Source organism: Daucus carota, chromosome 5 (genome assembly GCF_001625215.2).
Source record: "Daucus carota subsp. sativus chromosome 5, DH1 v3.0, whole genome shotgun sequence".
NCBI classification, from domain to species: Eukaryota; Viridiplantae; Streptophyta; class Magnoliopsida; order Apiales; family Apiaceae; genus Daucus; species Daucus carota.
Window position 1 is genome coordinate 7,728,200 of NC_030385.2, and position 12,424 is coordinate 7,740,623.

A 12,424-nucleotide genomic window follows, 5' to 3' on the forward strand; every position below is an offset into this window, starting at 1 on the left:
AAAAAAAATCACATAATAACATTATGTTTTTTAACAAAGTTAGCTGAAAAAAATAAACGATAATAGTCCTTACAAAATAAATTTTTATTTCATTGAGTTTCTCCATTTATTTAAATATAAGAGACAAAAGATAAGTGTGAAAATATACAAACTGAAGCATTAAAAATTTGTTACATGCGCCTTTAGTTTATGATATATTATAACATGTTTTAACATTTTTATAAAAACATGTCTCTTTAACCCATTTTTTAATAAGTATTTTGATAATTGGGCTAACAGACCCCCTTAATTTATAACACATTCTAGCGATTGTTTTAGTTATAATGGTGACATATATATATATATATATATATATATATATATATATATATATATATAGGGTATAGTTCAGCGAGTAACTAGTAACTTAGTAACTTTTAATCTGGACCGTAGAACATATGCATGTATGTTGGAAGCATGTAACTGCAAACCTAATTCTCACGCACGTTGCATGTATAAACGTTAAGTAAGCACATGTATAAACGTTAAACGTTAAGTACTTAGTCACGTAGTTTTTTTTTTATCATGGTTATATATTTCATATTCTTAATTTTTTTATTTTTTTATATTATATTTTTTGTGATGCATATTTTTAGTTTCTAGTGTGTATTATACTACCTATATTAAAAATACATAAAGAATTGTATTGAAAAAAAAAATACCTAACATGCTAAAAAAATTATACATAAATAAAAACAGAAAATGGGAGAAAAAAACTGTATTAGAAATACAGGACATTGTATTGTTATTTTTTTTACGTTTTTCTTATTTTTTAATATTTTAAACAAAAGTGGTGCTCGTTTGTTTTAAATTTCTATATCTGAAAAACTTATGTTCTGTATTTTAAATAATTTTAAAGACACTATTTTAAAAATTATGTTTATAAAATATATAAAAATATGTTATCTATTTAATAAAATTACAACATATTTATATAACAAAACATAAAACATAATAAATTACAAATTATGAATAAACATTTGAGAAAAATACAGTATAAGAAAGTACAGGACACTATATTAGTTTTATTGTGCATATTTTTTATTTTTTTATTTTTATTTTGAATATATTTATTTCATACTTGTGTACAGAACTTGTAGTACCTGTTTACAGAACTTTAGGTTTGAAGACAAAATACAGGAAAAAAAATACAGGACATTGTATTGGTTTTTCTTATAAAATATCAAATATATAACAAAATACAGGACAAAAAAATACAGGACATTGTTTTGATTTTTTTTATAAAATACCAAATATATAACAAAATACAGGACAAAAAAATACAGGACATTGTATTGATTTTTTTTGTTCTTAATTTTTATACAAAAATGGTACACATTTATTCTTATTTCTTATATTTAATATGTAAATTTTAAAATTAAAAAAATTATGTTCTTTGTTTTTTAGCCTTAACTACTTTATTTAAAAAAATTATATTCACAATATTAATATAAATATTTTTTTTATTTAAAATACTTACAAATTAATTTATATAACCAAATAAAAAATGTGAAATATTATAAATCAGAAAATAAACATGTCATGGAAATGTAAAAGTATAAAATAATACAGGACAATGTATTTGTGGTATTCGGTATTTTTTTATTCTTCTTCTTTTTTTATTTTTTATAAATACGTGTCTACAGAACTTGTGTGATAAGTGTTTACAGAACTTATTAGTTTTGAAGACAAGCACGTGTGTTCCCGTTTTAAGTGTTTTAATGCCGTGTCTTTTTTGGCTCATGCATCCGTCTTTGGCGCCGTGTCTTTTTTAACTCTTAGAAGAGTTACTAGGTTACTTTTTAGTTGGATCCTCAAGGAGAAGCCCCCTATATATATATACTCAAAAAATATATTTTGTTGGCCCAATATTTAATTAATTTTTCTAAAAACTTAAATATTAAAAAATTATTCAACTAAGTAAAAAAATTATCTAACACATCCAATAAATATATATATGAACATGTTAGATATAATTGATGATTACTAATGTTCTTAAAGTTTGTTTTAGAACAGGAATCATCAGAGTTTAATCTGGAAGCTGATCAGAGTTTAGTAAAGTCTGACAGAGTTTAGTAAAGTCTGACAGAGTTTGATAAAGTCTGACCAGAGTTTACATAGTCAAGACTCGTCAGAGTTTACACGTGGAAAGAGCTCAGAAGCGGATATACTTCAAGGAAGGATAGAAGCGGAGGAGTGATTTGCTGACTATGGAAACTAAACAGAAAACTGGAGCAATCTTTGATTGATAGAATTCATAGCAGATTTATAGGATATCGAATCAGAGATTGATTTTGTAACTGTGTCTATATAAACACAGATTAGGGTTACTCTATAGGAGTTGAGTTATCGAGTACATTGTTTAGAACCCTAGCAGCTCTTAGTGATACAATATAAATCACTGAGAGGGTTTTTGTAACCATCAAAGCTTTGTGAATATAAGAGTTTATTGATTACAATTTCTTATATTGTCTTACTGTGTTACAGATTGTGGTCACTATATCATATTATATAGTGAGTTTATAGGACCTAACAAGTGGTATCAGAGCCAGCTCTGTTAAGATTACTACAGTGAGATCTTAAACACAATCATGTCTGAAAAATCACAAGCTTCATCCTTTAGAGTTCCAATCCTTAAGGCATCTGAATATCCAGTCTGGAAAGAAAGAATGATCATATTCTTAGACTCTGTTGATCCAGAATACCTTGACAGGATTTATGATGGACCACATATGCCCACCAAGCTCTCTGTTGGGATTGCAGATGAACCTCAAAAGATGGTTCCAAAAGAAAAGAAAGATTATACTCCAGAGGACATCTCATCTATCAGTAAAGATGCAAAGGTGAAGCATCTGTTGCATAGTGCCCTTGATAATGCAATGTCTAATAGGGTGATTGGGTGCAAAACTGCCAAACAAATCTGGGATGCTCTGGAAATCAGATGTCAAGGAACTCAGGCCATTAAGAAAAACAGAAAAACAATCCTTACACAGGAGTATGAGCACTTTGACTCAAAATCTGGTGAGTCACTGACAGATCTGTATGACAGATTTGTCAAACTGTTGAATGACTTATCTCTGGTGGACAAGGAATATGATCTTGAAGACTCAAACCTCAAATTTCTTCTAGCTCTTCCTGAAAAATGGGATTTGAAAGTCACTACAATAAGAGACAATCTTGATCTTGGAGAAATGTCTCTTGATGATGTTTATGGAAGACTAAAAACTCATGAACTTGAAATGGAGCAAAGGAGCAAACGACATGGAGGAAAATCAAAGTCTGTTGCTCTGAAAGTTCAAGAGGAAGCTGCTAAGAGCAAGGGAAAAGCTCATGTCACAAAGTCTGACATTGAGTCATCAAACTCTGATGACTCAAACTCTGATGTTCCCTCAGACTCTGAAGAAAGTGATGATGAGATGATGCAGTTAGCAGCATTGATGGTGAAAAGCTTCAAGAAGTTGGCCTACAAAAAGTTCAACAAAGGCAAAAGTTTTTGAAGGAAAGACAGAAACTCTGACAGAGTTTATGACAAGAAGAACTTCAAGAAGAATGAGGGCAAAGAAGGGAAAGCTGGAAAAGCTGACAAGTATACTTGTTTCAACTGTGGTGAAAAGGGACACTTTGCATCTGAATGCAAGAAAGCTAAGAAGGAAAAAGAAAAAGCCTTTATCACCAAGAAAGGAAACTGGACAGATACATCTGATTCAGAAGAAGAAGTCAATTATGCTCTGATGGCAAACACTGACAACAACTCTGAATCTCCTGCTAAGGTACCTCATTCTACTCTTGCCTTTGATACTGAAGATATAACTGAGTTAAGATTGTTTCTTAAAACTTTGCATATCAGCTTTAGAGATCAGACTTTAGAAAATGAAAGATTAAAATCTGAAACTCTGAGTGTAAAGAAAAGGAATGATTTTCTAGAAAAAGAATTAGTTCAGATGTTGGAAGTTCAGAAAGAAAGAGATGATGCTGTCATTGTCAAAGATGAATTATTAAAGAGGTATGCATCTCTTCAATCAGAACTTGCTAAGGAAAGGGAGATCATAAAGACATGGACTAATTCAGGCAAAACTACTCAAGATATCTTAGGTAGTGGAAACTGGAAGAAAGGACTAGGTTACACTGATAACTCTGAAGCTGAGTCATCAAAAACAGAGTTTGTCAAAACTCAAAAACCTAAGGTTAAACCTGTCAAATTTGTTGTTGAATCCTCTAAGTCTAAACAGAGTAGACCAAAATCAGAGATTAACAACAATTTAAAATCTGATAAGCCCAAACAGGTTAACATAGGACTGATGACTCAGAAACAGCTTAAACATAAGCTTAAAGAAGTAAAGTCTGATGACAAAAACAAGGAGCCTAGGAAAAATAGAAATGGCAAGATTGGTATAGACAAGAGTAATAACTACATGCCTGTTCCAAATGCACCTAGGAAGACATGCCATAACTGTGGTAATACTAATCATCTTGCTAATTTTTGCAGGAAGAACAAGGACATTAACTCTTTACCTACAAAGTCTGGAGTTAGAAAACGTAGTATTAGATATATACCACAAGATCCATGTTTTCATTGTGGTAGTTTATGGCATTCTATTTATACTTGCAAAGAATATCATAGTTTGTATTATGATTATTATCAATTGAAACCTTCTTTAAAGGTTAATAAAAGCTCTGCAAGTACAAACTCTGTTTCTAGTACAAACTCTGTTACAAAGTCTGTTAGCTCAAACTCTGATAATAATGATAATTCCGCTGCAAAAGCTAACAAACTTAATAAGGCCAAGGGATCCAAGCAAGTCTGGGTCCTTAAAACTAACAATTAGTGGTCTTTGTGATTGCAGGGCAACAGGAAGAATATTCTAGTCTTGGACAGTGGATGTTCAGGACACATGACTGGAAATAAGGCCCTGCTGTCAGAGTTTGTGGAGAAGGCTGGCCCAAGTGTTTCTTATGGAGATGGCAACATAGGAAGGACTCTGGGATATGGCAACATCAATCTTGGAAATGTCATCATATCAAATGTAGCTCTTGTTCAAGGGCTGAAACACAATTTACTCTCTGTCAGTCAGATCTGTGACAGAGGATATCATGTTGATTTCTATGAAGAACACAGTGAGATAGTAAGCAAGTCAACAGGCAAAGTGGCAGTGACTGCTCACAGACATGGGAATATTTATGAAATCCACTTGCCTACAAACTCTGAAGGAAAAGCAATCTGCTTGTCTACAAGAATCTCTGCAGAAGAAAGTTGGAAGTGGCACAAGAAGCTCTCACACCTGAATTTCAACTCCATAAATGAGCTTATAAAGAAAAAGCTTGTGAGAGGACTCCCTGAATCACTACTTACATCTGATGGATTATGTGATTCATGTCAAAAAGCCAAGCAGAGAAAGACATCTTTCAAGAGTAAGACTGAATTCTCAATAAAGAAACCATATCATCTTCTACATGTTGATCTATTTGGACCAGTAAATGTACCATCCATTGCAAGGAAGAAATATGCTCTTGTCATTGTTGATGAGTATACCAGATACACTTGGGTATATTTTCTTCACTCTAAAGATGAAACAGCCTTGCATCTGATGGATCATGTGAAGCAACTGGATCATGGATCTGAAGACAAAGTGAAGATCATTAGAAGTGATAATGGAACTGAGTTCAGAAATTCAACAATGGAAGAGTTCTGCAAAGAAAGAGGTGTAGTGCAACAATTTTCTGCACCTGGTACACCACAGCAAAATGGTGTAGTTGAAAGGAAAAACAGGACTCTTATAGAAGCTGCCAGAACTATGCTTGATGAGGCTAAATTGCCTACTTATTTCTGGGCAGAAGCTGTTCAAACAGCTTGTTTCACTCAAAATGCAACCTTGATTAATAAGCATGGCAAGACCCCATATGAGATGGTGAAGAAAAAGAAGCCAAATCTGAAGTATTTTCATATATTTGGGTGCAAATGCTTTGTATTAAAGACTCATCCAGAACAGCTTACCAAGTTTGATTTAAAAGCTGATGAAGGTATTTTTGTAGGTTATCCTTTGATAACAAAGGCCTTCAGAGTCTATAATCTGAGAACCAAGGTGATCATGGAATCCATACATGTGTCATTTGATGACAAAAGAATTATGGGCTTAGCAGATATGGATGATCATGAAGAACTGCATTTTGAGAATGAAGAAATATTCTCTGATTCAACAAACTCTGATGAACAGTCAAACTCTGACTGTGACCAAAATACAGCAAACTCTGGTGAAACTTTACAAGTTGATAATGATGAAGCAACTGCTGAGGGGGAGCATCAGAATGTTTCAGGCTCTACCCAAGATTCATCAGAGAATGCTGACTCAAACTCATCAGAGAATACTGATTCAAACTCTGATAGCACAAATTTAGGGGGAGCTACAGAGAATAATCAACAGAATCAAGAGAGCATGGATCAAGGGGGAGGATCCAATGATGAAAATGGTCAACTTCCACATGCTAGGAAGTGGACAAAATCTCACACACCTGATTTAATAATTGGCAATCCAGAAGCAGGTGTGCAAACAAGGACAGCTACAGCAAATGAGTGTTTACATCATTGCTTTCTGTCACAAACTGAACCAAAGAAAGTGGAGGAAGCTCTTCAAGATGCTGATTGGATACAAGCAATGCAAGAAGAGCTGAATGAGTTTGAGAGAAACAAAGTATGGACCCTAGTACCAAGACCTAAAGATAGATCCATAGTTGGTGCAAAATGGGTGTTCAGAAACAAAACTGACAGTGAGGGTGTCATCACAAGGAATAAAGCAAGGCTTGTAGCAAAAGGGTATTCACAACAGGAAGGTATTGATTATGATGAGACATTTGCTCCAGTTGCAAGATTGGAGGCAATCAGAATCTTTCTGGCCTATGCTGCTCACAAGAAATTCAAGGTATTTCAGATGGATGTCAAAAGTGCTTTTCTAAATGGGAAACTGGATGAGGAAGTATATGTTGAACAACCTCCAGGATTTGTGGATCCAAAACATCCAGACTATGTCTACAGGTTGGAAAAAGCACTTTATGGACTAAAGCAGGCTCCAAGGGCATGGTATGAAACTCTGGCTCAATTTTTTCTTGAAAGTGGATTTACTAGAGGTACCATAGATAAAACCCTGTTTTATTTGAATCATGGTAATGATCTGCTTTTAGTTCAAATCTATGTTGATGATATTATTTTTGGCTCCACTAATGCTAAACTCTGTCAAAGATTTGCCAAGCTCATGCAGTCTAGGTACCAAATGAGCATGATGGGGGAACTCAGCTATTTTCTGGGTTTACAAGTTAAACAGACTGAAGATGGGATTTTTATAAATCAAGCCAAGTATACTAGAAATCTTTTGAAGAAATTTGGTATGCAAGACAGTTCAGCTGCAACTACCCCTATGGCAACAGCAACCAAACTAGACAAAGACACTGGTGCATCAGTGGATATCACAAACTATAGAGGAATGATTGGATCCTTGCTTTATCTTACTGCAAGTAGGCCAGACATCATGTATGCCACATGTCTATGTGCAAGATTTCAGGCAGATCCAAGAGAACCTCATCTGATTGCAGTAAAGAGGATATTCAGATATCTCAAAGGAACCACATCATTGGGATTATGGTATCCTAGAGAATCAGATTTTAGTCTAATTGGATACTCTGATGCAGATTTTGCAGGTTGCAAAATTGACAGGAAAAGCACAAGTGGGAGTTGTCAATTTCTGGGTGGAAGACTTGTCTCTTGGTATAGCAAGAAACAAAAGTCCATTTCAACATCAACAGCAGAATCAGAGTATATAGCTGCAGGCAGCTGCTCTGCTCAAATTCTTTGGATGAAGAATCAACTGTTGGACTATGGGTTATCCTTTTCTAAAATTCCTATTTATTGTGATAACCAAAGTGCTATTGCTATGACAGGAAACCCAGTTCAACATTCTCTGACAAAGCACATCAGTATTAGATATCATTTTATAAGGGAGCATGTGGAGGAAGGAACCATTGAACTTCACTTTGTTCCTACTGATCAGCAGCTAGCAGACATATTCACCAAACCACTAAGTGAAGCAACCTTTACTAGACTGGTGAATGAGCTAGGAATGATATCAGGAACTGAGTAAACATAATGGTTAGATCTTTCAAATTTAAACTGTCAAATTACCATATGTATTACACATTTGCCATGATATACTCTGATTGTTAAACTCTGATGACATTCTCTTCTGATATACTCTGTGAGCTATACTCTGACGATATTCTCTGATCGTCATTCTCTGACGATATTCTCTGATGTTTGTAAACTCTGAATCTTGATTAATAATCTCATTTTTTATTTCTCTGAGAAAACAAACCTGTGAAGATGCTATGAAGCATGATATGAATTAGTAATCATGAATCTCAGTTCAGTTCCTTAAATCTTGATCTCAATTTTGTGCTACTACTTTACACTATATGCATGTTGATATCATTGAGACTCTATTACTTCACATATCTTAATTATAAGTGAGACTGACTAATTTGCATTTTCTCTCAGTAAATTAGACAGTGATTATAAACTCTGATGCCATATAAATACCCCTGCAAATAAGCATAGTACTCCTTTGAGATCTTAGATATATGAAAGTGACTGGGAAGACCCAAACACTTACTGGTATTAAGTAATTGCCAAGATTTTGTAATCTATGGTGACCAGTCACAATCTCTGATTACTGGAGAAATACTGTTGCAAAATAATATTTAAAGGTCGTGATTCATTTACACTGAAAAGCGTCCTTGAAAAAAAAAAAAAAAAAGGGGTTGGTTTATTTTTTATATTTCTCCATCAGAGTATATCTTTTGTCTATGTCTTGAGAGTTTAAATAAATTATTCTTGTCTACCTTATAATTACGAAATTTTGAAATTCTCTAGTCTCTGATTTAATATGTTAAATCACACACATAATGTCACAAGCATATTATTGAGCTATGGATTCTATGACAAACTCTGATTTATTGATGAATATTCTGAAAATTATGTCTTTATTCTGAGGTACTTAGAAATTTCTTTTCTTTGATGTAAATCTCAGAGTTTAAAATTCGAGAGATTTAATCTTGATTTTTAAATTTTGTACATTTCAGGAGTACAAATATTCAGAGAATATGAAGGGAGTATTTCAAACGGATGTATTGTTAGTGGGTTTACATGAAAAACATTTTAATAGGAGAACGTGTAATCAGCATTTATTACTGCACATGTTTTACTGCGCTCATGATTATCACTCTCTTTTCTCTATCCCACTAACATTCAACTACCAGTTAAAATCTGACAGGTGTCCAAGTGAACAAAGAGTCCAAGCGTGTACAGCTAAACAAAATCTGAAGAGTTTATCATCAGATTTTATTGCTTCTTCTTCACTTCCACACTTAATCTTTACACACAAACTCTTACTCTCTTCTCTCTGAAATTCAAATTCTCTCACACACATTTTCTCAAACACATCTCTCTACTCACATTCTCTGTTACAATGGCAACTACAGCATTCATCTTTGCAGGTGTGGAATTTGTCACCAATAACCATGCTGCTATCCTAAACACTGCCGACGCTCCAAGGGATTATCATCCTATGCAGCAATTTCTGGCACAGAGTGCCATTGCTACCGCTCTCACAGCTCCTGCCAGACTCTCAGGAAGCCAGATCATAAACTTCTGGAGGACGGGTAAGTATGACAATGGTGGTGAAGAGGGATCACCATCGATTGTGTTTTCATATGAAGGGGAGGAGTATTTTGTTACTCCAGCCACAGTCAGAACTGCTTTCAATCTGCCAGAGCTCGACACTGCTTATATTACAAATGGAGATGCAAATCTGAGAACAATGATGACTGATTTGGGTTACAGTGAATCACTAGACAAATTGGGACAACTAAAGCGCCCAGGGCTCAGAAGAGAATGGAGTTTCTTCTTCGACTGCATAACCAGGGCTTTTCAAAAGAAGTCTACCAACTGGGATGCCATTCCAATGGACATGCTGCAGATTGGGTATTCTCTGATCTACTCTACTAATTTTGATTTTGGTAGATTAGTTCTTAGAAATATTGGTGAAAGAATGCATGAGAATAACCAAGTCATATATTTCTCACGATTCTGTCAATTATTGTTCAATGCTACTGTTGGTGAGGTAGATTTTGGTGTTGATGATGAGATCAAGCCATTTAAGCTTCACAAAAGAGTGTTTAAGGACCTCATCTCCAAGGATGAGAAGTATCCAATTCAGAGACCTCTTCTGATTCCAGCTCAAGTTAGAGCTAGGATGGACATGCCCCCAGTACAACAACCACAACAACCTCAACCTCTAGTCTCTCCTACAATTCCCAATCAACCCAGAACTTCTGCATCCAAGTCCAAAAGGGCTGCAAAGTCTGATGCAGCCCCTTCTACTGCAAAAAGAACAAGAACCTCTGTTGCTACACATGTTCTGAAACCAAACACTGATGAGCAGACAAACACTGATGAGCCAGTAAACTCTGAAGCTCACTTAAACTCTGATGCTCCAAACTCTGAGATTCCAGTACACACTGAAGCTGCTACTCCTCAAAAGCAGAAGAAAAGAAGAAGACTTGTTGCAGCATATGAATATGATGATCTAGAACCTGCACAAGATACAAACTCTGAACCTACTCCTACAACAGCCTCTGAACCTGTTCAAGCTAGTCCACAGAAGCCAGCCAGATTCAAAAGAAGGGCTCAAAAATCTGAAAGGGCAAAAATCCCAATCACTGACATCACAGACTTCACAGTTGAGGAACCATCATCTCCAGTTGCTGAACTTTCTCAAGCTCTGATGGTGCTTCCCATCCAAGCTGTTCCTCTGACATCTCCTACAGCATCTTCAACTTCATCTGAAGTAGATGAAGAAATTGTTTGCAAGGAGCAAACCACAACTGAAGCTGGAGCAAATATGTCTGATCCTCATACTCCAGTATCTGATCATGGACCCTCCACTCCAATTCCTACTTCTCCACTGAAAATTCCAGAGGGTGCCATAGTTCATGATACAGCTCCAGAAAACTACAGGTTTGATGTAGTTGATGAATCTGACAGAGTAGCTATGGAAGCTCTACAGTCTCTTGCTCAGACTGGTGAAGAGCCTATCAAATCACAGTCTGAAGCTCAAGCAAAATCTGCTCAAGATACTGTGGAGAAAGTTGTTGATCCTGTTCCTGAAACTGACAAAGCAAACTCTGATGCTGATACTGATGATGATGACAGTTCAGATACTGACAAGGATGAAGATGATGGAGTCCCTCTGACACAACAAAAGTGGGAGTCTACTAGCCAGTACAATGCAAGGCTACAAACTCTGAATACAGACTCTGAGCCACTTCCCAGGGATCTTCAGGTTGATCCACCAAATGAAGTCTGGGATAAACTCTGGTTGAGCCATCAACATTCTCTGGAGCCAACTAAAGCTGAAGAATTCTTATCTATGGCAGAGAATAAAATTTCAAACTCTGATGTTATGTCAAGCCTCAAAGGCACAATTCTCTATCTGAAGACATTTCATCCTGCTCATGCCCAGACATCTAAATCAATAGATGGTCTAAGAACAGAGGTGGCCAAAGTCAAGGAGACAAATGATCTGGAAAAGAAAAGGACCATGCTACCTCTGAAAGAAAATGTACAGAAGCTGGTGACTGCCAATGAATCTCTGGACAAACGGATGATCATGATTGAATCCAATCAAGAAAAGATGTCCAAGCAGCTGGAAGCCATCCAATCCTCACTTTCTCTAATCACATCAATACTGATTCCTGATGAGGATGATGTCAAAAAGGGGGAGAGAGTAGCTAAAGTCAAATGCAAGTCTACTACTCAAACTCTGAAGAGAAAGAAGAAGGATGATGATGATGATGATGTTGATGATTTCACAAAGCACAAAAGATTTCAATCAGGGACTGGTGGAAGAGTTTCAAACTCTGACAGTCAGAAACAATCTAAGCAAAGCACAAAGTCTGCTCCAACATATAATTTCACATCTGGATCTAAGCAAAGACCAGTGACTGGATCAGATAAACCCATGACTGATGAAGAGCTTGCTAGATTGATTTTTGAACAAGAAAATCCAGAAGCCAATTTGGATTTGGAGTTGATTGCTGCAGAGGAAGCTGAGCTGAAAAAGGAACATGTTGAAGCTATAAACTCTGGAAAGATCCAAAAACCTGCAAAGTCAACTACCAAGCCAAAAGAGAAAGGGATATTGATCAAGGAAGCTACTGTTGCTGATCAGAGTTTACCAGTCAAAAGGGTATACTCTGAAGATGAATATACTTCCAAGGGCAAAAGCAAAGTAGATGAACATCTGGAAAAAGGCTGGGAAAAGAAGAAGTCTACAACCTCTGA